The sequence below is a fragment of the Athene noctua genome, chromosome Z (genome assembly GCF_965140245.1).
Source record: "Athene noctua chromosome Z, bAthNoc1.hap1.1, whole genome shotgun sequence".
In the NCBI taxonomy this organism is placed as follows: domain Eukaryota; kingdom Metazoa; phylum Chordata; class Aves; order Strigiformes; family Strigidae; genus Athene; species Athene noctua.
In genome coordinates, this window is record NC_134077.1 from 44,050,391 (window position 1) to 44,074,275 (window position 23,885).

General features: G+C 40.6%; 1 protein-coding gene and 1 long non-coding RNA gene across 4 annotated transcripts in view; one reads left to right on the forward strand and one right to left on the reverse strand.

Moving 5' to 3' along the window:
- The window catches only part of NRG1 (neuregulin 1), a 522,222-nt gene that overhangs the window by 327,737 nt on the left and 170,600 nt on the right, over positions 1–23,885 (reverse strand). The gene's annotated exons all lie outside the window — the stretch shown is intronic.
- Positions 4,978–9,110, forward strand: LOC141973934 (uncharacterized). Its single transcript, XR_012635629.1, has 3 exons — positions 4,978–5,071; positions 7,064–7,166; positions 9,006–9,110. It is a non-coding gene; the product is annotated as an uncharacterized LOC141973934 (long non-coding RNA).

Genomic DNA, 23,885 nt, shown 5'->3' on the forward strand with positions numbered 1-23,885 from the left:
CCTGATCTGTTATGACTATTTTTATGTGACATGTGCTCCATAATGCATAGTGTGATGGCTTTTGGGATCAGGGCAAACACACTTAGTCATTTCAGAGAAGAAAGAAGTGTATGAAATGGAAATCAATAGACAGTCACCTGTTTTGGCATGGGTATTCATGTGGACAGACTGAGACTTCAAGGTATCCACTGTTGATAATCATATCTCATCTTCACTCTAACTTGGGGAATGAACACGAACTCCAGAACACATAGTGTGTAATCACCAGGGACTGTGAGAGAGGAAGAGAGAATATCCCAGCTTCCTGGAGAGAGAAGAGCCCAGAAGCAGTAGGCAGCTTGCAGGAAGCTAAAAATAAACCCAGCTGATTGACATAGCCTTGTTTGCTCCATGGTTGTGTGTTGGAATGATTAGACTGATCCGTTGTGTCATGAAAACAAGGTCAGCAGGCCACAGTCACTGTGTGGCTCTAATGACAAAAGAGCCAGCCTGGGGAAAAATAATCAAACAGTGGCAAAGAACACTTACACAGTCACTACTGCATGAGAGAAAATGCATTTCCTTAATGCATTTGCAATAATGTTTAATATAATTCTAGGATAGATGGGCACAGTTTTTAAAAGAAAACAGTGACTGCACTGACTTTGGTGATGGGAGAGGGACAGCCTGGGTTATTTGGAGCCTAGTTTGCACGAGGTGCTAAAACCACATACTCTGAAGAGCCACCCAGGCTCTTTTAAAACCTAGCTATAAGCATGCTTGAGAACAGAGAAACCTGAACTCACAGCCCGCTTGAAAAAGTGTCTTAGGCATCTCTTAAGTCTTGCTTTCCTACAGATTCCTACATCCCAAACACCATCTGTGCTTTCACAGAATCACCTAGGTTGGAAAGGACCTTGAAGATCATCCAGTCCAACCATTAACCCAACACTGACAGTTCCCAACTACACCATATCCCTCAGCAATATGTCAACCCGACTCTTAAACACCTCCAGGGATGGGGACTCCACCACCTCTCTGGGCAGCCCATTCCTAACAACCCGTTCTGTAACAACAAAACAGCCTTTGTCTTTCAAAATAGCCATTGTCTCTGTCCTTAGAAAAGCCACTATCTGTGCCCCTATAATCCCCCTGCCCCTTCTCTCCATGCCTACTCTTCCATTGCACTGAAGTGATCATGGTTACGTCTATTCATCTACCTTCTCCTTTGACTGTACAGGCAACCAACCCATGTACATTCCCACTGCAAATGAACCTTCCTCCAGTGAATATAGTGGGTTGAAGCATAAGACTAATTTCTCATCAGGTGCCCCACTCTGAAACAGAGAAAAGTCTTTGTGAAGGTGAGTAGTCACTGAGCTATATCCAGATGGTCCAAGCAAGACAACATTGTGGGTCAGCCAAGGCACAGTGTTACCATTACAGAAAGTGATCTGTACCCTTCTCCTCTGTTTAACATGCAAACACCTTTCCTACATCAGAGATTACTTAAATGTTTAATGAAAAGCATTGCTTTTCAAACCACTCTTTAATCTTTAACTACCAAACTGAAATGCAGTACCCTCTCTGGATCTTCTTACACCCTTCCCTATAGCAAATAAATTCAATTTTCCTCTATTGAGGAAGTTTATAAAATTGTACCTGTTACAGTAATGTATCAGATAGAAATAAAGAATCTGAAGTTATAAGACAGCTTGGAGATGGAGACTTGAAATGGATGATTTCTAGCACAATATTTTTATGTTTCTATTTTTCCAGCTGTCCATATCAGAAAATCACACTACATATGGCTGCCAAACTCTGCAGAACCAAGTACATTCTTCCTCACATGCTTTTTCTTAGCCCTTTCTCACTTTTATGTGCCTCACATAATTTGCCTTCTGTGTTTTCTTGGACATATAATCAACAAAGTCTTTATTGTTCACTACAAATAACAAAAAACCCCTCACCCCATTCCAGCCTCTAAATTATCTAAAGATCAGATGAAACAGAACCACACGTTCTAGCTTAATTGCTTCCTGCATGGTCAAATCAGGTTTCAGTACAAACTGAGAAAAAAACCCAACCTGTCTTTTACACATTGGATATTGAAAACCACCACCAAGTTACATATTTTTAAAAACCTTTGGGGGGGATTTTTCTCATTTTAATTGCAAACCAGTGGTAAAGAGTTCACACTTTGTGGCTGAAAACCCTCTCAGAGCAGCTGTGCAGCTTGGAGGGGTTAGCTGAGCTTTTTCTGTATCAAAATGTAGAATTCAAAACTGCAAAGTACATTTCTATCTGCAGTACAGACAGCCCAAAATACAACCCAAGGTGGGACAAAACTGCCTAAGAACACGAGATAACTCCAGAGTTGTACCTTTTTCTCCATTGCTACCATGAGTAACGTGCTGCTAAGTAGTTTGGTGAAACATTTTTTTGCCTGACTGTAGTTTGAACTGGTCTCAAAGCAGCTGTATCCTGCAAGGGCAACAGGGTTCAGCAGCAGTCTCTCAACCTCACCCATTTTGGTGGAGGCATTTCCAGCCCAGTTTTATACACCTGCTTAAATTATTAAGAGTAGAGCTAAGCAGCTACCATAATGAGGAAAAAGGAAAACTACAACAGCTGGAAATGGACAAACCATTTTTTTATATCAGTGGACAATCACAGCTGAGGTCTACTTACATCAGAACAACTGAGAGCTAAAAATTAAATCAGCCACTCTCAAACTGGGATATAATCAAAGGCAATACACTAAATACAACAGCAATCCTGGCTTGTGCAGCTCCATAAACTCTTCTCACCAGAGAAGTGGCGAAACGTGTGTTGCTTGAATGTTTTCCTCAGAATTTTGTACAGCTTGGAATTGTTTTTAAATGCCTTTAGACTAGTCAGAGTGTTTTAACATTGCTAGATATGCAAGGATGAAGCATGGATTAGAGCTGTCAGACTTAATATTTTTTAATCAGAATTAGTCTTATAAAAATAGCCCAGAAATCCATAAAAGAAGGATTACAGCATTTGAAATAACACAAGATATTCCCTATGATGTAGTGCTACTCTTTTCACCTATACCAAAGTTGAGCTAATTTGAGCATGCCAAGATTATTCATATTTCACTGAGATACTTAATAGTTCATATCAGAGGAAGTGTTCACAGTTCACAAATGCTAATTAATTAAGTTCTAAAACTCTCTGAGAGATAAAAAGGCACCAGTATAAGCTTTAAGTCAACTGATGTATGGAATGAGAACATAGCCCAGGAGCTCATCTTCTCGGTTCCTTACACTGACACTCAATTTGCTGCCTCTCCCACAGTTGCCAACACATGAATGGAAAAGGCCTGTTTCCTGGGATAACTCCAAGCCCCCTCTAAAGACTCCCTTCACCATCACCAAGCTCCTCTCCCAGGCAACAGCAGAACTTTTTTAGCTGATGGAAAGTGTAGGTTAAACAGTGAATCGAGAGCTGTGTGAACATCCCCACATGGAGGCAGGTGCGGTCTCACCAAGCATCTGCAAAGGCAGAACAGAAGCCAAGTGGGCAGATAGACAAGGGCTTCTTAGCAGTCACAGTAATTAGCTGTGATTAGTGGGGGTGGGGCGTGTAGCAAACTCATTGTCACTCGGAGTCAAAGCAAAGCCTGGATGTCTTCCCAGCAGGCTTGTTCCATGTGCACCATCAGTTGCTGGCCTGAATAAGGACAGAGCAATAATTCCTGTAGTACTGGATTGGCTGAATGAAGCGAGGCGGGTGCGTCACTGGGGGTATTGAATGGGATAATCACAGATGTCCGTTTCTGGCTGTAGGATGGGTGCATTTAAGACAGTTGGTTCTGAAGGGCAGGCAGGCATGTGAAGCAAATTGTAAGCATGTTTATTATGTCTCATCACTGTTTGCTAGGTACAAAGAAGCACTTTAAAGGTTGAAATATCTAGCTGATTGGATTGAGTGTCTCAGAGCTTCAGTGATGCAGTCATGGACTGGTCTGAAATAACTCCTTCTGATCCCAGTGCTCAAATCCTCCCATGCATGGAAAGCAAGTGGTTTCTCTGCTTATTTTTTTTTTTAGGCTAACAGAGGGTCATTTCACTGTCTAAGCTATGAAGCCTTCCAGGACAAAGGCAGATCCAGACTGAACAGATGCCTTTGTCTCAGCAGTGCTCCCTTTCCCCGTAACTCTACATATCTCTTCTCTAGATGAAGCAAAGTAAAGGAAGGCCTCTTCCAACACATGTTTTGTCCCCAACAGTAAGATAAATACACACCCTGGGTCTGACAGCATCTTGATGCTGCAAGGCATGAATGCTTTGCCCTTGTCTGGGTCAGAATGTGGTTTTATTGCAAGCAGCAGGTAACTAGTGTCATGTAGGTAAAACCATTGTCTGAATAGCTTTTGACTCACCAAGTAAGTAGAAATGGCCATTTCAGTAACTTCCCTAACTCTGATATTATTATTTAGCAACCTCTAGATCATCAACCTTTCTCCTTGCCTCGATAAAAAGCAACCAAATCTAGAGCCGTCTCCAAGTTTTAAATAGCCTGCAAAATACAGTTAATATTCTGATTTCTTGGTAACCCACTTAGCTAATGAAGACCACACATAAAACACTGAATCCTGCTATTTGCATTACCGGCTTCAATTTTAGCATCTTTGACCTATACACAAAAAGATTAAAAGGTTTTAGGAGCAGGATATGTGACACAAATAACTGCTTCCAATCTCTGCACAGGCAAACATTCATCAAGTTAACCTTTTGGGGACTATCTGAAGCTGAAGTTGTGCTACCAGTTCTGTGTATTCTTCTGAGTGTATGAATAACGCCCTCAATCCAGGACATGAAACAGGCAGAAAGAGTGAAGAAAGAAGACAACTGCTCTGTTTCAATCTTGCATGGGCAAAGACAGGCAGTATACTCTCCAAGAAGATTGAAGTGTGTTCCTAGGACTTAACAGGAGGATCTATAAAGGGATACAGTCATCTTTGTTGGGGAAGAGAAACAGAGCTTGTGACCAGTCAGATGGACATAGGCTGAGATATCTGACTGCAGGAATGAGTTACACCACACAGGGATTTCCTAGCCAGGTAAGCCATGACTGCTTAGATTCAGCCATAAACACTCCTTATAACACTGTTTATACGTATACGACCTATTAGTTCTTTTTGATCTGCTGCTCCTACCTCTCTGCAGGCATCTTGGTTAAAGCAACCTCCAGGTAGTACTTGAAGCTGCAGATCCATAAGCTATGTAGTATTACACAAATCCTTATTTCAAGTACTTCAAATGCATCAATTGACACATGCAAAAGATATCTGTAGATCAAGGAAGATTTCTCTGGGAAGAAGGAGGCTTTTGGGACACTGCCAGCTAACTGACACACAGGACACCCTGCAAGAGGAATACACTGGGACATTTTGTGTACTGAAAGTAGCTGTCCTATGCTGGAAAAAATAGTTGGTTTCACTGGTTCTGTAACAGTGCAGTAATCCACTCTTGCTTTGCACAAAGTGTTTGAATAGATAAAGCTGTACTGGATTTGCATCTTAAAACTTCAAGTTTCTATAGAAAGCAAGTTAGGAAGCTCCCAGATATCATCCTGCCAGGGACAGCAATGTTCTTTAGAAAATGTCATCTATTTTTCTTTTTCCCTTTGTCAGTGTGCTCAAGGAAGTAGTTCTCCTTTTTTTGAGCAACCTTGTTTCTAGCATATCTTTGCACAGAGTATACTATACACTCAATCTGACCAGCTAGATTTTTAAACCTTAAAATAAAGTAGATTAAGATAAAGTAGTGGATTCAGTGAACAGTGAATAGATAAAATAAGCAAGCTTACAGTTTAGACCTTAATTCAACAAAACGCTCAAGCATGTAATTACTTAAGTCAACAAAGTAATCAAAATAGTTAACCTTCAAAGAGTTTTTGATCTCACGGTCGAAGCTGAGGCACACTGCACACTGGAGGATCAGAACTTAGAGCTTCTAACTGTAATGGGAGTTGCATTTGCAGAACTAAAGCAGAATTCAGCTCTCTGACCATCAGTACATGTGCAGTGATTTTACCACAAAGCTGTTTTGCACTACAAACATTGCAATCAATGAAGGACAGTATAGGGTCAAGTCAGACGCTAGGGTACACAACCTCCCTTCACCTGCAAAGCAGTAATGCAACTAATACTCTTTTCAAAATGTGTGCCTGGGTAATAATAGTTTAACTGCAATAAAAATCTATCATCTGTATTTCTCAGCTGTTCAAGTGCCAAATAGTTACCTCTGAACTGTAATGATAAATAATGGGTTTAATTTCCTTGCTTTATAAATGCTGGGTTCAAACTGTAGGTTACAGGGTGCAGAAGAAGCTATGTTAATTCACATCAGCTCTCCAGATAGTTTAGACTATATGAGAATGCACTTGCTGGATCACAGCTCTAAACCCTTTGTACTGCCAGTGTTATAGGAACCGCTGCATTCTGCATAAGGCCAAGCAGCTATCAGACAATGAATTCAAGACAAAAATTCAGCCTGTTGGTTTGTACAGTCTATTCAGGATCTGCAGGTCACAAGTCTACATTTTTTCCAGGGAAAAAATAAAAATAAAAAATTATTGAAGTGCAGAAATTACAGACTTCATTCTGTATGGATTTCAGCACGATGACTATAGTACGTCATGTACTAAATGTGCAGTCTCTGACATTAGTGTTCATAATGTATCTTGCTTGAATTCTACAAAATTTGATAAGGGATGAGGTATACTGTAGTACTTCCATACCTAGGAACTCTGTCTCCTCTACTCAACTGCTCTTTTTCTTGAAACTTGGAGAAACTCTAAAGCTTGGAGATCACAATCCTGCTGCCAAATTTAGCTGAACTTCATCAGCAGACTTAAACGTTATTTGGGAGACAAAGGGAAAACAGCAAGAATTACTGACTGAGGTACCCACCTGTGCATAACCTAATGTTCATTTCTTTAGGAAACCAGAGTACGAAACCAGGCTTGTAATATTCATGGTTATCAAAGGGGGATCTTCGCAGTTTATATAACCTTTTCCCAATTTAGTGTAATCTCTGTGAATCTGCAGACAATCTCAGCTGAGGACATAGCCTTTCCTGAACTCTCTTACCTCTTGAATAATGCTGGATGTTTAATGGTGGAGCACTCAACAGAAAACCAAGACCTAGAAGGTAAACATTATGCTCAGTCTGGTAATTTATATAATTTATTTTTTAAAAAAATGTATTTAATTTTCTCTTCTTCTGCTAGTGCTTTTTGGACTGCAAACTCTCCTATGGGCTAACTGTAGCTCAGGTGGTGTGTTGTTACCTCACTTCATTGTGATAATATTTCATCCCTCCTGCACTGAGGGCTGCCGGGTACAGGGACTGTGAGCGTGCAGGCATTTTCTAACACACCCATGTCAACCAAACAATACTGAAGCTGTAAACCTCTGGCAAAAAGCAGAAAGATCTGCAGTAAAAAAGCTCCATCTGTAAAGCTCACTCTCTTTACAGCTTCTTCCAGCCAGGGTATCCAAGTGGGCTCTGAGCATCTTGGGCCTTGCCATAGGAGAAATAAGGGCAGTTAGAGGCAGAAACCCTTGGAGAACCGTAAAACCAGTACTGGTGCACTCTGTTGGCTGGTCTAAGCCCAGGTGAAGTCAAAAAGTGACTTTTTATTGATCACAATGATTTGTAGATCAGACTCACTCAGACATACTCATAAGAGCTGAGCTTTGATCCACCTTTGCTTATCTTGAAGTGTCCAGCTGCTCTAGCATGGACATGAGTGATAGCAGAGCAATACTGAAATTCTGAAGTTACCTTGGGCTTCCATGGCAGCAGGGAGAGACAGACAGTGTATTTAACACCACCACAACCACCCCCACCACCACCCCACACCACCTAAAATCCTTTTTCTTGGCTTTGATTTCAATTAATTAGTCTTTGAGGGTCTGAAATTACATGCAACTGATCTGCAGGAGACAGGTAAGCAATAAGAAGTTTGTGGAACTAAATTCTGATTAAAGGTCCTGAACAATCCAGTTGTTGATACAGGGTGGAAAAAGACCAAGGATAAATAAGGCAGTGGAAAGAATTAGAAAGATGTAATTTTGATTTTTTTTTCACTGTAGAGCTTAAAATGATAAAACCCAGAGACCTCAAGCATGAGGTAATTATCCCCAGCATCCTGCTTTCTAAAAATATCTACTAGCTCTCTTCTTTCTCCACCTAATTAAAAGGATTGACGTCAGAGCCTTCAATTATGTCAACAGCTGCCCTGCCTCCATTTTGCTTCTCTTTCCTACCTGTGACAACGGATGTTGTGTGTCTGCAAAAAGCAGAATCACAGGGCTCTGCCAAGACCTTCCCCTTGGGTGTGTCAGGGAGGGGTATGAGGAGAGAACTCCACAATAGCGCAGTCAGGCAGAGGAAAAAAAGCAGAAGGGAAATGCTGACCAAAAGCAAAACTTGTTCTTTCCATACATTCACATTTTCTGTTTGTCTATGCTACAAAGCACTCGGTTTGTGGGACATTCTCAAAGACTACAAAGTCTAAAAGAACAGTGTACATAGTATCAATAAAAGGATGATTTGGCTTGGGGACTATGAAATAGTTTAGAGGTCTTCAGGGTCTCTATTTCTCAATATGCACCTGTTACTCTGGTATGGATATTTACATTTCATGGCCATGTAGCAGCCACTTTGCTTTAAGAATTGCTGTGTATTCACTAGAGATTCTCCCAGGATGTTCTTTGCAGGGCATAAGTCTGTCGTCACCAAAATACAGTGCTGAAGAACTAGCTCACAAGCAAGGTGTAACTACTAGACACCTCATCTGGTTCTCTGAGAGGTGTTAGTAGGACATTGTGATGAAAACATAAACAGAAACTTAAAAATAAAGAATGAAACACTTAAATCTGGAACATGTTGTCTCCAGATTTCCCTCATAACTTTTGGAATCTGCATTTAAATACATTCCAGGGATGGCTAATTTAGATAACAAATGTCTTTTTACTCATCCAGTGAACACAAATCTTCTCTGTGTGTGCTCCTGTCTAAAAGAAGAGGAAACTCTGGTGGATGTATGGCTAGAAAATATGAAGAGGACTCTCAGGATGCTATTTGTCCCCATGAAGATATTGGAGAGGGATTATGATAGCAAAGATTGGCAGAAATAATAAATATTTTATCAGAAATGTACCAACAGGATTCCCTCCTCATTTTGTAAATCATCACTTATGTATGGCTTTTTATCTTCTGGTAACTACAAATCAAAAGACAAATCCCGTGTCATTACCATTATTTTTCATGGTCTTTGGCTAGCAAGGGATCTGCTGGCTTTTTAAATAAATAAAATTCTAAAAAAGAAACAGTTATTATACTGGCTCAAGCACTGGGGCAAGTTCTCCCAAACCAGTTCTTCCATGCAGCATGTGAATCATCATTTCCAGAAACACACATTCATCATTATTAACATCAGACCAACTTGCTGTACTGACATTGTGGCTCATGGAGCAGCTTGCAGTGTTGAGGGTTAATAATGAATTCCAGTAAAATCAGATTAAAGCTGGACACCTTGAAAATGTACCTTTTCACCCTTATTTTACCACTGAACTCCTTTGTGATATTCAGGTCATCTTCTCTTTTTATACATGTGGTCGCATTCCCACAAACTTCATTTATCTCAGGTATTTAGCCATAAGCTTGTCAAAGATGAAACCTCAGACACCATATGTACAGCTGCAAAGCTAAGGGGGACACACCTGATCTTACATGTAGCCTGTGGGTATAACTAGTAATCAGTTAGTTAAAATCTAGAAGATGTCTGCAACGTTAAGATTTCATATCATATTGTCTTGCCCCCTTGCACCACATGTGAAGTCTTTCCACACACCTGTCTTGGTTTTGGCCAGGATAGAGTTAACTTTCCCTGGGCTGAGAGGGAGCACAGCTGGAGGGCCAGGTCCGGATCAGTCACAGGAGTGTTTCATCCCATGTGATGCCATGCCCAGGGATACAGGGGGGCAGGGCCTTGCTCTGGCACTGCCGTTTTCAGGTTTCCTGTCCGGTCGCGTGTGGCTGGGGGGGAGCAGGGGTGCGGTTGCTGCGCTCCATAAGCCACTGCTGCATTTTATCCGTTTCTTTTTGAACTCACTATTGTTACTGTTGTTCTCTTGTTATATTTAGTAAATTCTTTCTTTTTATTCAACCTACGAATTCTCATCTTTTTGTCCCTCACCTATTTCACCAGGGAGGCGGGAGGTGAATGGCTGGCCACTGCCGGCTGAGTTCAGACCTCAACAACACCACGTTCCAAGGTGTATTAACTTCTCCACAGAAATAACTCATAGAAAACAGAATAGAACACACTCATTAAAAGGTCTGTCTTTCTAAAAAGTTGCTTCTGGGTTCCCTTACAAAACCTGGCAGAGGTATGTCTCATCCAAAATGCAGACTCTGCTCTCATCTGAAGGTGGTCAGTCTGTGGGACCGGTCCATTATTCCCCAGGTGTTCTCCTGGAAGAGTTCATGAGGGCAGAGACAAGCTATCCTTTTCACTGTGAAGTAATCAATGCCAGCTTCATTACCAGAAGACTCTCTCCCCTTGCAAGAGAAAGAAATACAGCACCAAGTAACCTTCAACTGTAAATAGTGTTAGTTAATTGCATACTTTAAACAGTGTCTGCACTGACCACTATGAGCACCAGGTGATCTCCAGAGTCTGAGAAAAAAAGGCCTCAGAAAGCTTTTTAATTCATTAGAACTGAGGCATAAATTATAAGTCAATACATGACAAAATAATTGTAAGTGCTTCTCTCAGCCCTCTATTACCCATTGCCTATTTACACTGACTTGTGACCTGCTATTTGAATTAGGGTCTGGCTGTAAGGACAAAACCACTTTGGAAAAGCACCTTGGTGAACACAAAGCTTCTGATATCCCTTTGCAATACTGAGGCTACCTGATCAAGCAGGAAGGAAAAATTTTAAAGGAGCCAGCTCTGAGAGCTGAATTTTCCATCTGTTCAGAGAAAGGCCTAAAAGGAATGAAAGCAAGTTTAACAAATGACACAATGACAGTGAATTGACCAATGACTCAGTTTCATTGCTGAGCAAGAGCCAAAAAATAAGATACATCCCTAGCACTGAAAAATTTTTCTTTGAAGTGCCATCTCCTACTGTCCTAGACCTCATCTGAACAAAAGTTGTGTGCTATGCTGTATGAGCAAAAATATCTGCTGCCAGTGAACTGATTGAATTAAATTGGTTGTGCAGAACATTTCTTTCCAATGAAAATGCTGTGAAATCAATGAAATATTTTATCCCTGTGGTGGGTCTATTTTAAAATTTACACACATTGTTAGTGTTGACAATTCTTAATTTGATACTTAATAGATCTAAATAATTTATGCCTTGATTCTTTCCTGTTGCACTGACTCTGAATACAGAAGAAATTCTCAGAGGGGTGCACAATACCTAGTGCCTAATTCCCTACCAAAGATCTGTATGATCTCTCCCAGCTCTTTGTCAAGAAAGGTCTAGTTTATTTTTGCCACACTTGATGATGAAATGATCATCATGGAGTTACTAACTGACAGGCTGAAGTATGAGACAAACTATCAGAATTAGATAAATTATTTCCTCTTTTGCTTTTTAAATTAACCTGTTTTGTTACATATTTTAGGAAGGTATAAACACTAATGGATAAAATCTTTTTGGCTCTAAGCCATTTAGCAACCTTGAGGGCACAATCCATTGAGAAAAAAAACCCTGCTCTACAGCAAAGCAAAACAATTAAAAAATACTTCTTGTAAAATGACAATTGTGTGAAAGCAAGAAATGGCAGTAGGAACTACTGAGTGACTAACTGAACTATCTGCTGGTAACTACAATACAAAAATATAAAGACCAAAATGGACCATAAAGATCTTCTTATTTACATTGCACAGTGACATAGACCGAAAAAGATCGTGCTGTAGAAATTGTGACAGGACTTGTTTAGGCTCAGTAGAGTGATGTAAAAGCTCATTTTGTCAACGAAAATTTTATTGAAAAGAAACGTGCTTCATTTCCAAGGACAGAATTAATTTTGGTTCCATAGTGGCTCCTGCACATCTCTAAATATCATCTTACCTCACTAACAGCAGAATATTGTTCTTGACAAAAATCCAACACAGTCCCACTGAGGGCAAAATGACAATTATGGGCAGAAGAAGAAGAAATCCAATGTTGTTTTAGTTGCCCACTACAATAGGTGGGTGTCCTTCTCTCATGCATTCCCTAATTTGGGACGAACAAGCCAAGTGGTATCTCACCCATCTGCATTTCACCAGCATTTGAGGAATGCTGCTTTCTTTCAGAAGTTTATCCTCTGTTGTTTAATTTCAGTGTGCGTTCAGAGCTCACCAGTCCCAAACCAAGCACCAGAGCATGGGGCCACTGCTCTTAGGATGTTAAGCCCTTGGGAGCAGGGTGTCTTATACTGCACATGTGCAACATTATTCCAGTTTCACACTTGAGTGAAGCTCTTAATCACTAGTGAATAATTGTAAAGGTAAAGGTTGTAAAAAACCATCAATTTTCTGAGTTCATCTTCCGCTTCAGCTGCTCTTAGTCTCCTTAAAGTGCTGGATATCTTCAGGGGAAGGCAGAATAGCACAAACTCATGCAGGTTTTTTTACTGTACCTTTACTCAGACACCACCATCCAACCAAATGTGGCATTTGGCTGAGGATCATGTGAAGTGTTGGGGGACCTCAAGGCCTATGTTTTACTGATAAACTGTAGCTTTCTTCATAAAGAGTCCAGTCATATTGTATGTTTTCGTTGCGTTATAAAATATCTATATAGAGACTAAAATATTTTAAGCATAATATAGATCTAAAAGATATATTATTTATGCATGTAAGCATGTAAACACATATACAGTGGTTGGTAGTCCCACTAAGTCTGAATTAAATCTGATTCAGCTATAAGTATTAATATTCCTTCCTCTGCAGCTGCTTAGACTCCCAATGACAAGTCCCAAAGCCATGTTATTTTCATCTCTCTTTCAATAAAATGTACCAGCCTGAAGTCTCATGCACTGCCCTGAATTTTCAAGATTTTAATTTGAATTAACACATTTATAAAGGAGAAATATGGATTCATGAATATCTATCATGTATTTTCTTCTTCCCTCCCTCTCTCTGGATGACATGAAGGAATCCTACTGTTCTACAGTGAAAAAACAACAACAAATTGAGGGCTTAGAGAGGAAATAAACCAGATTCTCTTTAAATCTTCCACAGAAGAGCTCCTTATTCTATTTAAGTAAATGGCAAACTGTAAATTGTTTCTAAAAAAATCATACTGAGCTAAAGATTCATTTAAAGTTTTCAAATAAAATTTTTCCTGACATCTATAGACAGAAGTTTAACAGGCTCAGGAAAGAGATGGTCAGGCATTGGCATAATACAATTTCAGTGCAATTAAAGAGGGTAATCTAATGAAACAAGGTCCTCTGTAAACATAGTGCATTAAAAGTTTCAAGTAGCTGAAGACAAGAACAAGACAGTTCATAAGCTAATATAATTTAGAGGTGTTAATTTGGCTTATGTTACTGAAAGCAAATGAATGCCTTCTAGCAGACTGCTGCATCACAACTAGGGCCATAGATGCCCCACCAGGCGATGGTCCCAATGATGGAGAAGGCAGATATGTCTCAGAAAAAAGGAGAGCTTTTCTCCTGTGACACAACATGCCAGAGGCATGAAGTTCGCCTCAAGAAAAGAGAGTCAATGGACCAGATGATTTTACTCATGCAAAGTGGCAGAGATCCAGCAGAGTTTTGCCTAATTTATGGCAGATGAGATTCTGTCACATTAAAGGCAGGGCTAGCATGCCATATTTTTAGTTCCTACCTGTAGAACTAAGCAGATTTGTACCATGCACACTTTTTAAAACAACAAAAAACCCTTACCAAAGACATGTAGTCAACTACAGTGTGATACATATATCTTTGGTGATCTAAAGTATCTACTCCACATGGCCATGTGACAGGATTTACCCAGGTAAATGGGAAAATTTTATCATACCCACTGTGTATATTCCATAAGTCAGTGCTCCAGCTGATACTTAACAGATAGAGGCAAGGGTGATAAAGGTGGACACAGGCAAGACAGGCACAGAGCAACAGGGACACTTTTCCTGTGACCCCACAGGAACACTGTGGCAAGGCCCAGACTCCTCACTTCTGTGTGCCCTCTACCCATGTTTTTCCAAAAACATGCAATACATATCAGTAAGTGCCCAATCTAATGAAAATGTATGTCAAAATGAACCCCAGATTAGTATCTTCTACTTACAGTTAAAGCAGGTTCCCTGCCTAAAGCTCCTGATCAGTGACATGTGTACCATCTCTTGCTGTTCCACTCCCACTCCAAACACTTAATCACTTTGGAAGCTATTCCAATCCATTAATTTCACTTGTAAAATGTCACTGAGTAAAATACAAGCATACTGTTCCTGTTCCCCATCCCTAAAATAAAAGCTTTTCACCTATCTTTAATGTAACCACCACCTAAAGCCCAAAGATTTGTCATGGTTTCTAGCTCAATATTTATTAGGGACTATCATAGATTGCGTGTCCACATTTAGCATTGCAGTGGTGTATAGCCACATTAGGGACTGGAAACAGTCCAAGAGGCTCAGATGGATGCTGCTTTGTAGGAGATGATTTGTCCGATATGGACATTGGCTACACCACTGAAGTATAATGGTTCTCTGACGCATTCCCAGAAGTCCCCTTCAGACACAGAATAAACATACAGTCCCCATGAGTTCAGTAATAATACTGTAATTCACTGCTAACAGTCATAGGACATACCTCAGGTATCTGTTAAGGGACATGAGCAACAGTAGTAAGGACATAATAACCCTCAGTTAGATTATGCAGCATGCCTGTCCATACATACACTTAACACTACAGTGAAGCCACGCAGAACCATAGCATCACTGCATAATCTGCATTGGAAGACATCTCATGAGGTCATCATGTGTTCACTGGGTTTTGTCTTAATTTCAGGGGAAGTCAGTTTAAGCACTGAAAACTTTTCAGCAAAAAGTGTAAGGGGGGGGGTGGGGGTGTTGGCAGCTAAAAGGTAGAGCAGCACCAGTTACAGTCTAAATACTGCTCATGTCTTAACCACCTGAAGTAGGAGTGCTGTTACACTCTCTCACATGGATTGGATACATAGGGATAATATCAATAAACTACAGTGATGACAAGCCACACAGCTGTCTTGCTGCAAGAAAGCCTTCTCAAATTGCAATTTTTAAAATCATGTGCTCCCAGAAGAGCAACAGGGAGCACTGTAATGTGAAAAAAGCATTTGTACTGTGACGTTTCTATTGCAGTTTGTAATATGATACTTATTGTCCCTTCTGCAAAGGTATGCCCAGAATCTCACCAAATTCAGACAGGATCTCCTAATACAAAATGCCTTGAAGTTCGTGCAAACAAAAGACCAATAATCCCAAACCTAATACCAGTCCTGAAATTTTCCAGCTTTTCTTTTTGGTGTGAAATAAATACACATAAAAATCTAAAAGGAGAACATTTCAGACAGCAGTAAAGCTGTTGAGAGAAAAGTTTTTACCTCAGTGAGCTGAATCTCCCAGACCCCACTATCAGGAGCTCACTACTGTGTGGGTGGTTGCTGTTCTCTTTTAAGACCATTCCTGTAGACATGCAGATTTAGCATTTAAGCATTTACAGAGTCTAGGCTGCAAATATCTGTTCATCAGGAAGAGTGGGCATTAACACAAATATACAACTGAGGCTCTATCTTCTTACTGCAATACCACACACAGGGCCACCCAAGAAGATGGATGCTCCATGCAGGAGACAGCACAAGAAGTGTCTCAGGGATTTGGATGGTCTCATTGGTTTTTCTCTGGGAGGAGGCAGAACAGAGTAAATTACAGTTAAAGAACAGAAGTAGAGGTCCTGACAGTTTGGACAAAAACGATCATGTATGAAGAACTACTCTGTATTTCCTACTTGCCAGTGAAAACACTGACCTTGTGCACTTCAGCATTTCAGTGGGTCTCCAACAGCTAAAGATAATACACAAAACATTAAGCCAGAGAGCCAGAGTTGTCATGTAAGTGGTCAAACAAAAAATTCCCAAACCAAACAGCTCCATGCAGGCCCACCTTGTAAACTGCCTATCAAGCATTATTCAGTGTGAGCAAAAGAAGGTCAGTCTCCCTCCCATTATACTGTATAAACATAGAGAGAATACTGTCAATTTAAGACGTTAATTGAAAATAGCTACTCAGCTTTTAATTCACATTAATCTGTTGCAGTTCAAATTAACTTTCCTATACAGACATGGATTCAGTCACCTTTAATAAAAGTTGAGAGCCAGCATATTCTGGAGTATGTTTTTCCAAATATTCGGAAGCGTTTGTGCAATCCAGCCAGCTGAGAGCTCAATATAGCTTCAAAATAGACACAAACAATACAATCAATTTAGGGATAATCCAAAACTACTGAGTTGCCTGTGGCAGTCTGAAAACCACTGGCTGCCAAAGAAATGAACCTAAAATTGCAACTCTTATGATTTTATGATTATATCTCAAGTGCTGGCAAAACTGTGGGCCCTGGACAGAGTCCCTAGGTGAGCAGCAAGTTTAATCTTCAGACAACATAATTTTAGCCATGGAAAAAACAACGTGAAATATGGCTTAAAAAAACTACCAAAAGTTGGTCTGGTAGTTACTCGCTTGGACTATTTATAAAAAGTAAGCAGTAGCCTTTTCAAAATACTGATAGAACATATACTGCATGCGAACCAGGGAATTGGTATCCCTGAAGGTAAGTATCATCTGGAAATAACTGCCGTTACAACAGCTGTATGATAAACAGTGAAGAATTGTCTGTAGTATAAATGCTGCACAGCTATGGGCCTGCAAAACACGGATAACTGACAAGCAATAACCATTTTTAACAAGGAGAATATGCAATACAACATAATTGCTGACATCAGCTATCTGAATTTAGAGAACCAGTTCAAAACCCTGCAAATCCCATTTATTTGTATGAAAGATCATACTTATATAAAAAACCCTGTATTTCAGTGTCCTGTTAACTGCCATACATGGTGGTCTATTGTTGAAAGCAAATGGGATTTTGTTAAACTTGGCAACTTGATGGGGAACTTAAATATCTGCAATCTTGTACAGCTAAAACACTGCAGTCAGCACTGGCTACTCATAATATTTTATTGGGATTGATATGATTTGAAAACAATAAATATTGTTGCAGCTCCTAAAGTCATACAACTCAATAGGCAAGCCAACACCACTTCCTTTTTTCTTTTTTTCTTTTTTTTTTTTTTTTTTTTAATTTAGCAGTAAATGTCTAGCTCTTGCAGCTGTGGAGAAACTCTTGCAAACAAGATCCCATAAAAGTTTAGAAACCAAGAAGTAAACAGAAAAAGACCCAGACTACAATCTGAGGGTTTATCTATTTCTTTAAAGATGTTACTGATATTTTAAAAACCCTATCAGATAAACAGTTCCATGATTTCATGTCAAAATCGTAAATGTTGGATGTTTGCAAAATGGAGGAATGCAGAGAGAACTGCTCCTCTTTCATATCAGAACAAGCAACCTTCTAAGCAGGCCTGAAAAAAAGGCCTGTCAAACCTGCCAAAGGACCTGGTGTTACATGCCTTGTCAGAAGACAGGGTGGAATTTTGCAGAACAGGGCTGTCAGCAATATTAGTCTGCAGAGGACAGGATGGATCATACAGTCCAGAGTTTGTCTGTTTGGGGACTTTTTCTAGCACAGCTATTCTGCACTAGCTCTGTTAGGTACTGATGTATCAGAATCAAAGGATTTTGTTCTGAATTAACCAGAATAAGATCAGTCTGAATAATCAACTATTTGTCAATTGCAAGGAATAACATTTTTAATTAACACCCTATTTTAGTCTTACTTTCTCCATCTTTCCCCCTCCAGCAAGCAAAGTGGGTCTCAGAAACAAAAAGTGTAGCAGCACTTCCATGCTTCCTGAGCTTTTCCTTGGGGAAAAGAGAAACCTAAAAAATACTGCAGCACTGACAGTTGCAGCAGATTTGCCATGCTAAAAAAAACAAAACCAAAATACAAAACCAAAACATGACAAGTGGGTAGGGGGGATATTTTCACAGAAATACATGCTAAATTGCACAGTACAATCTGTATGATGTCACTAAAGTTATTGAAAGGAATGCTCCGTTAAGTGCATAATACAGTGTGTAACAGCACTTCAAGCTCAGTATGCTTCTGGGCTGCATAGAGCATTCTGAAAAAGCAACCAGGGAGAAGTCTCAGACTGTGGCACTTGCCCCTTTAGTACTTCCAGCAGAGTGGAGAATATGTTAAAATTGGTTTCCAAATGGGTGGAGGATATGTTAAAATCGTTTTCAAATAAAGGTATTAGCTAATTGTATGGCCTTTTAAAAACAATCTACGATGAAGTGCTTTAAGCATAGCTTTATATTGTTAGAGATCAGTGTCAGCTGTTATCCACTGCTTGAAAACTTGAGCAGGCATCTTGGGCCCCATGTTTAGAAGAACTAGTGGGCCAACTGGAAAAAATTCAGAGGCAAGTAACAAAAATGACTTGAGGTCAGGAAAATATGGCTGATTGGAGGGAAGAGAGAATGAAGTGACATTCTTCAGAAGGCAAAAGACATAAAAAAATACTTCAGTTTCCAAAACCTTGACATGAAGAGGAATGAAAACTGTTCTCTGCATCTGCTGCTGATGGGTCAAGCAGTTATGGTCCTAAGCAGAAATGAGGTTAGACAACAGGAAAAGCTTTACAGCGATGTGTTTCCTGGGGTCATTGTGGGAAGGCAGCCCCACCACCAGAGGTCTTCCAAACACGTCAGAAGAACATGCTATGAAGTAACATTTGGATAAAAAGATGAACGACACAACCTTTCAACACCCTATCTGGATGTATTTGACATGTGCCATGGCCAAGCAATGGCAAAACTACTCAATAACTGGCTACACCAAACCACTCAATTTTACTGCAGGTTCTCTGTACCAATGCCAGAAAAGGAGACTAAGCTTCTGCCAAAATATCGCAAACTGGTGAAGTTTGATAGTGTGTGGCTATGAACATCCATTCTTCCTTTACCTTAATGCTTACAGAGGCAGGATTTGATGCAGAGCCAGGGAATGCAGGAAAAAACAAATTGTGCTAGGGCACAGCCTCCAAGAAAGACGTATGCCCAGCTTTTTGCCATGAGAGCTCAGTAGATCTGGCACTTCTCATTGCCCTGCCTGTTTTTCAGGGGAGATCCTCCACCCTCATTCCATGACAATGTGCACTTTTTCCAAAGCCATTCCCTCTGCGTTACACAGTTAGTGAGCAAGAATATGCAGAGACCAACTGTCTTCTATTGCCACACTCTTCCACAAGCAAAGAAGTGAGATGGATGTGGTTTCTGACTACTGCTGACCACTCACTGCCCTGATGTGCAGTGTGCAGATGCTCCCTCTCTCCTGAAATCCTCAGCTTCCAGCAGCTTCCATATTCATGTTGATAACATCAGTGTCTCCACCTTTCCTTTGCCCACTTGGAACAACAAAGGGCTGCCTAGAGAAGGTCAATGCAAATCTAACTGCGCACCCTCCCTTTTTTTGAGAATGATATGAGCAAATATTTCATAATTCAGGCCTGAATTACTTTATATATAATTACACCTATCTCTGTGAGCTGAAATTTCTGTGCACTTAACAACTGCATTACTCTAAAGCACTCATTATAGCACCTATTTAGGATGCTGTCAAGAAGCAAAAGCAAAGAAATTTTCTGAAGCTGGAATATGCATGGATTTCATTCCCATCATGCACTAATGGGAAGTCCTTGCACAGCAGATGGGCCTTGCAGGCTGCTCCTTGCAGCCAGTAGATTTTACATCACTAAGTATGGTTATTTCCCCATCTGTTGCCCCTCTACCACCTTCAGCTCCTGGTTAATCTCAACAGATAGAAAGGACAAAGATGCAATCTATGATTTTTTCTCCATTCAACCAACATACTTGAATAATCCCTAAATTTTTCAAACACAGCTTCACTCTGTCTCTCTAGGTCAGCGCTTCGCAAATGTTATAAAGTTTGGAATAGCTGTATTTGGCACTGAAGTCCACAGTTATAAGTGGAACTAAGTAAGTCAGCACAAATGGGCTAAGGAGTTACTGTAGCCAGCTTTTGTAAATCAGATACCAGTACAGTAGAATGAAGATGTAGAATGGTTTTACAGCAGCAAAGCATAGACCTGGGCACACAGACATGGACAAAAGTCCCATAGATGAGACTCGCAAGAGGGGTGTCCTGCAGCCTACTCAGTTCCCTCAGCTTAACCAAAATATTTGAGAAAAACAGGCACTACAAATCAAATATCTTGGCATATTCCAGGGCAATTAATATGAAGAAAACAGCATAAAGTGAGATGCATGCATTGCATGTACATGTGGACACACAGATCCTTTATAGGAGGGATTCTTAACAGCTGCTCCCATCAATTCTACAATACTGCCATTAAAATGTAAAAACAAGTGACAGCAATGGCTTACAAGAAAGGGTGATGGGGACCGCTGCTGTACAGTACTCAGGCATTACTAATCTAATGGAACACTCATGGATTAGGTTAAAGTTTTATGCATATATCCATGCATACATCCACATGGACACATTATAAGGATGCTCATTCCCACCATGTGTTGGGAACTGTCTTAGCTGCCCAGGTCCATATGCCTACTCCAGACACCACAATGAATTCAAGGACATTTGAAAGCAAGCAAGATCTGACAAGGATGACATGAGTTTTTACTGGGAACTCTTTTGTTTTCTGACCAGTTTAAGCGTAACAGACTTTGAAAGGAGAGACAATGTGTGAGACAAGGCTAAACTCCAGAGATAACTTCCCCTATCCTTTGTCTTTCCCAGTATGTCTTAGATTAAAACCACACATGGACATCAAAGAAATTAATAACAACAGAAGACCAAATCAAGAGAAGACAGATGCCTTTAGACCCCTGGAGTCTACTCTAAAACTTTAATTCTTTCACACCAGACCCTGGGACCACTGCATTTTGCCTTGAGATACTCCAGGACTCAGCTGTTGAAAGAAAAGCAGTTGCAAAAAGGCCCGAAAAGCAAGGGAAAAAATCAGGCTGAGATTCTCTAGCTGAGAAAGCCTTGACTTCAGCACAGCACACTTCAACACTCTCTTCCATCTTTACCACTGGCTTCTGTGTGATGCCAGAAATACAGGGACAACCAAGCAAGCTTTGCTCCCTCCTCTGTTTTGCTAAGGAAGATGCTACAAAAGTTTCACTCATCACCACATTCTCTGTTTTTTCACACACAAGGATTACTCCTCTCAACCAGCACTCCTAATGCTGCTTCTCAGGCTTCAGATATTTCATAAGACCAACAGGGATCAAGAAAATAAGGCATCACCTTGAAAACTTGGCAGAAAAAAAACCCAAAGGTTCTGAGTCCTCAGTTATCTGCAAGAGTTTGTTAGCTACTGCTTTCTTCATCTCCAGTCCCACTCAGTGCAAGTAACAGATGCCCTTATTCACCATTTTTTCACTCCTCTGGAAATAATTCTGCTTTGACAACTGGCATCCACCAGCTGCCTGGAAGAAACTGTCAGTATTGAGAGCAACATAAACTCCCTTGTCTTTCCTCAGGTGTTAGAAAGACAAGAAGGTTGGAGTAGATGCTGCTGCAGGGTTTGCCACAGCTGGCCAACACCACATCCTCGTGCTGCTCACCTGCTCTATGTACCAGAGTGAGGGGTGAGTACAGCGAGTCTGGAGTCCCTACCACACCACTGATGTACCATGCTTGCCCACTTTCTGTGCCAAACCCATGCTCATTGCCTGTTGAAAGCTACTTTAACACAGGAGTGAGAGAGCCACAGGGGAATTTCTACACCTGGCTTTTCATCCAAGGAGAGTTGTGCCTGATCCTATATACTACTTGGGCTGACAGGAGCATCCTGTCAAAACTTCAGGGGAATTTCTGCTTGCTTTTTGGCTGGATACCAAGAGCAATGGCAGCAGTGCCAGGAATCACCTGGCTGCGGTCCTTGGCCTGGCACTGCTGATACCATGCTGGCATGCAATCTACCACCAGAAGTGAAACTGAGCTCACGGGCACAGAAGGGCAGGGCTTTGTGTTCCCTTTTGAAGAGACTGTGATACTTACATAGTGCTTTATTCTTCCCCGATTATTCTGCTGCCAGTACATGAGCTGGCTACACTACATTTGTCTGCACCTTCCACAATGGCACTGGAGCAATTGTGGCACAGTACAAAAAAAGAGCACCAAGGTTTAACATCTGACTTATGCTAAATGGGACTGGCTGCAGATTCAGTCTCCCTACCTGGTTAAGTAAGGTGCTTTCTCCTCCAGCTGCTGCACAATGAGGTGCAGCCCATGACACACTCCTGGTTGTTTCCTGCCCCTGCCCTGTGCCAGCGAATGTGGCACTACACACCGGAGTAGCCCACGATGGCAGAGGATGACTAACATGTGCATCATCACTGTGGTTTTCCTCTAGTTCCACCAACTTCTTCCTGAGGAAATGGCATCTGTTAAGGAGAGGAGGACATGTGCTTTGTGCAACACAACAACCCCCAGCACTGCTTGGGAGGATGTTGCAAGGAAAACAGGAGATCACTAGGCAGCACCAGCTACAGCTTATAGTGCTTCTGCCTGTCTGCCATTGTTTTCACTGCCTTTCTCTTGCTAAAATGCCCCACGGAAGAGAAGTCATAAAGCATTTCTTGGTGCTGATGCAGAGGTAAAGAATATCACGTTACACCCTCTGCTTTCCTTGAAGGTGTGACAAAAGGTAAAACTGCACAGAAAAATCTATATCAATAACTTTATATCAAGTGTTTCCTACATTTGTAGGAAACAAAGAGGCCCTTAAGAAAAGTGATTACTGACCTGCAGTGTTTTGCTCTGATCTGGGGGGTGCAGAACCAACATGTACGGACTGCTGAAAATGGGTTTGCTGCTTCCAATTTGTTCCTTGATATCTGATGAGAAGTGCTCCCTAACCACATATCTCAGAAGAGATGAGGAGTCCTCCAAAGATAACGGGGGAAACAATGGGAAGCTGCAATAGTCATGGCAAGATGTGCAATGAGTCCATTTCATCATAAGATGAATTATGCCAGGACACTCCACAGCGTTCTTGCTATACTGTTGTCATGACCAGGTATTGATTGTCATCAACTCTGTATCAGCTCAATGTTGAATGCATCTTCTTCTGTCTGTAAAGAAAAGCTTGCAGTGCAACTTACTGTTGCTAAGCATCTGCCTTGCTCTGTAAACATTTTCCTTGCTCCCTTCACAGTCAACAGTCTATTATGTGATGTACTAGTATTCAATGTACTAAAAATAGAAAAAGAAGCAAACGTTTTAAACTCTATGCAATAACAACAACAAAAAACTGTAAAGGCAAACATTAATGTAATACACAAAATAATAATAATGAAATACTTTTTTTTCTATGTGTGTGCTGATATTAAATGTTGTACAGCAAATTCAGGCAACTCCTGTGCCTGTGGCAGCAGTGACAGCCATGATTACATTTTATATAAGGAAGACTAATAAATATTCCCTGAACCATGGAGAAAGAATGTTGAAAAGCAAATGTGAGAGTTTGGATGGAGCAGAAGATTACTTAAAAACTGTTATTTTACCCTTTTTTCTTCTATTTTTGAAAAGGAAGTGTGCTTGTAGTGCTGCTCCTTTAAGACTGCAGAAGCACTGCTGGCAAAGGGGACATAGAAATAGTTTCTTTATTAATTGTGAGACAGTGCTGATTCT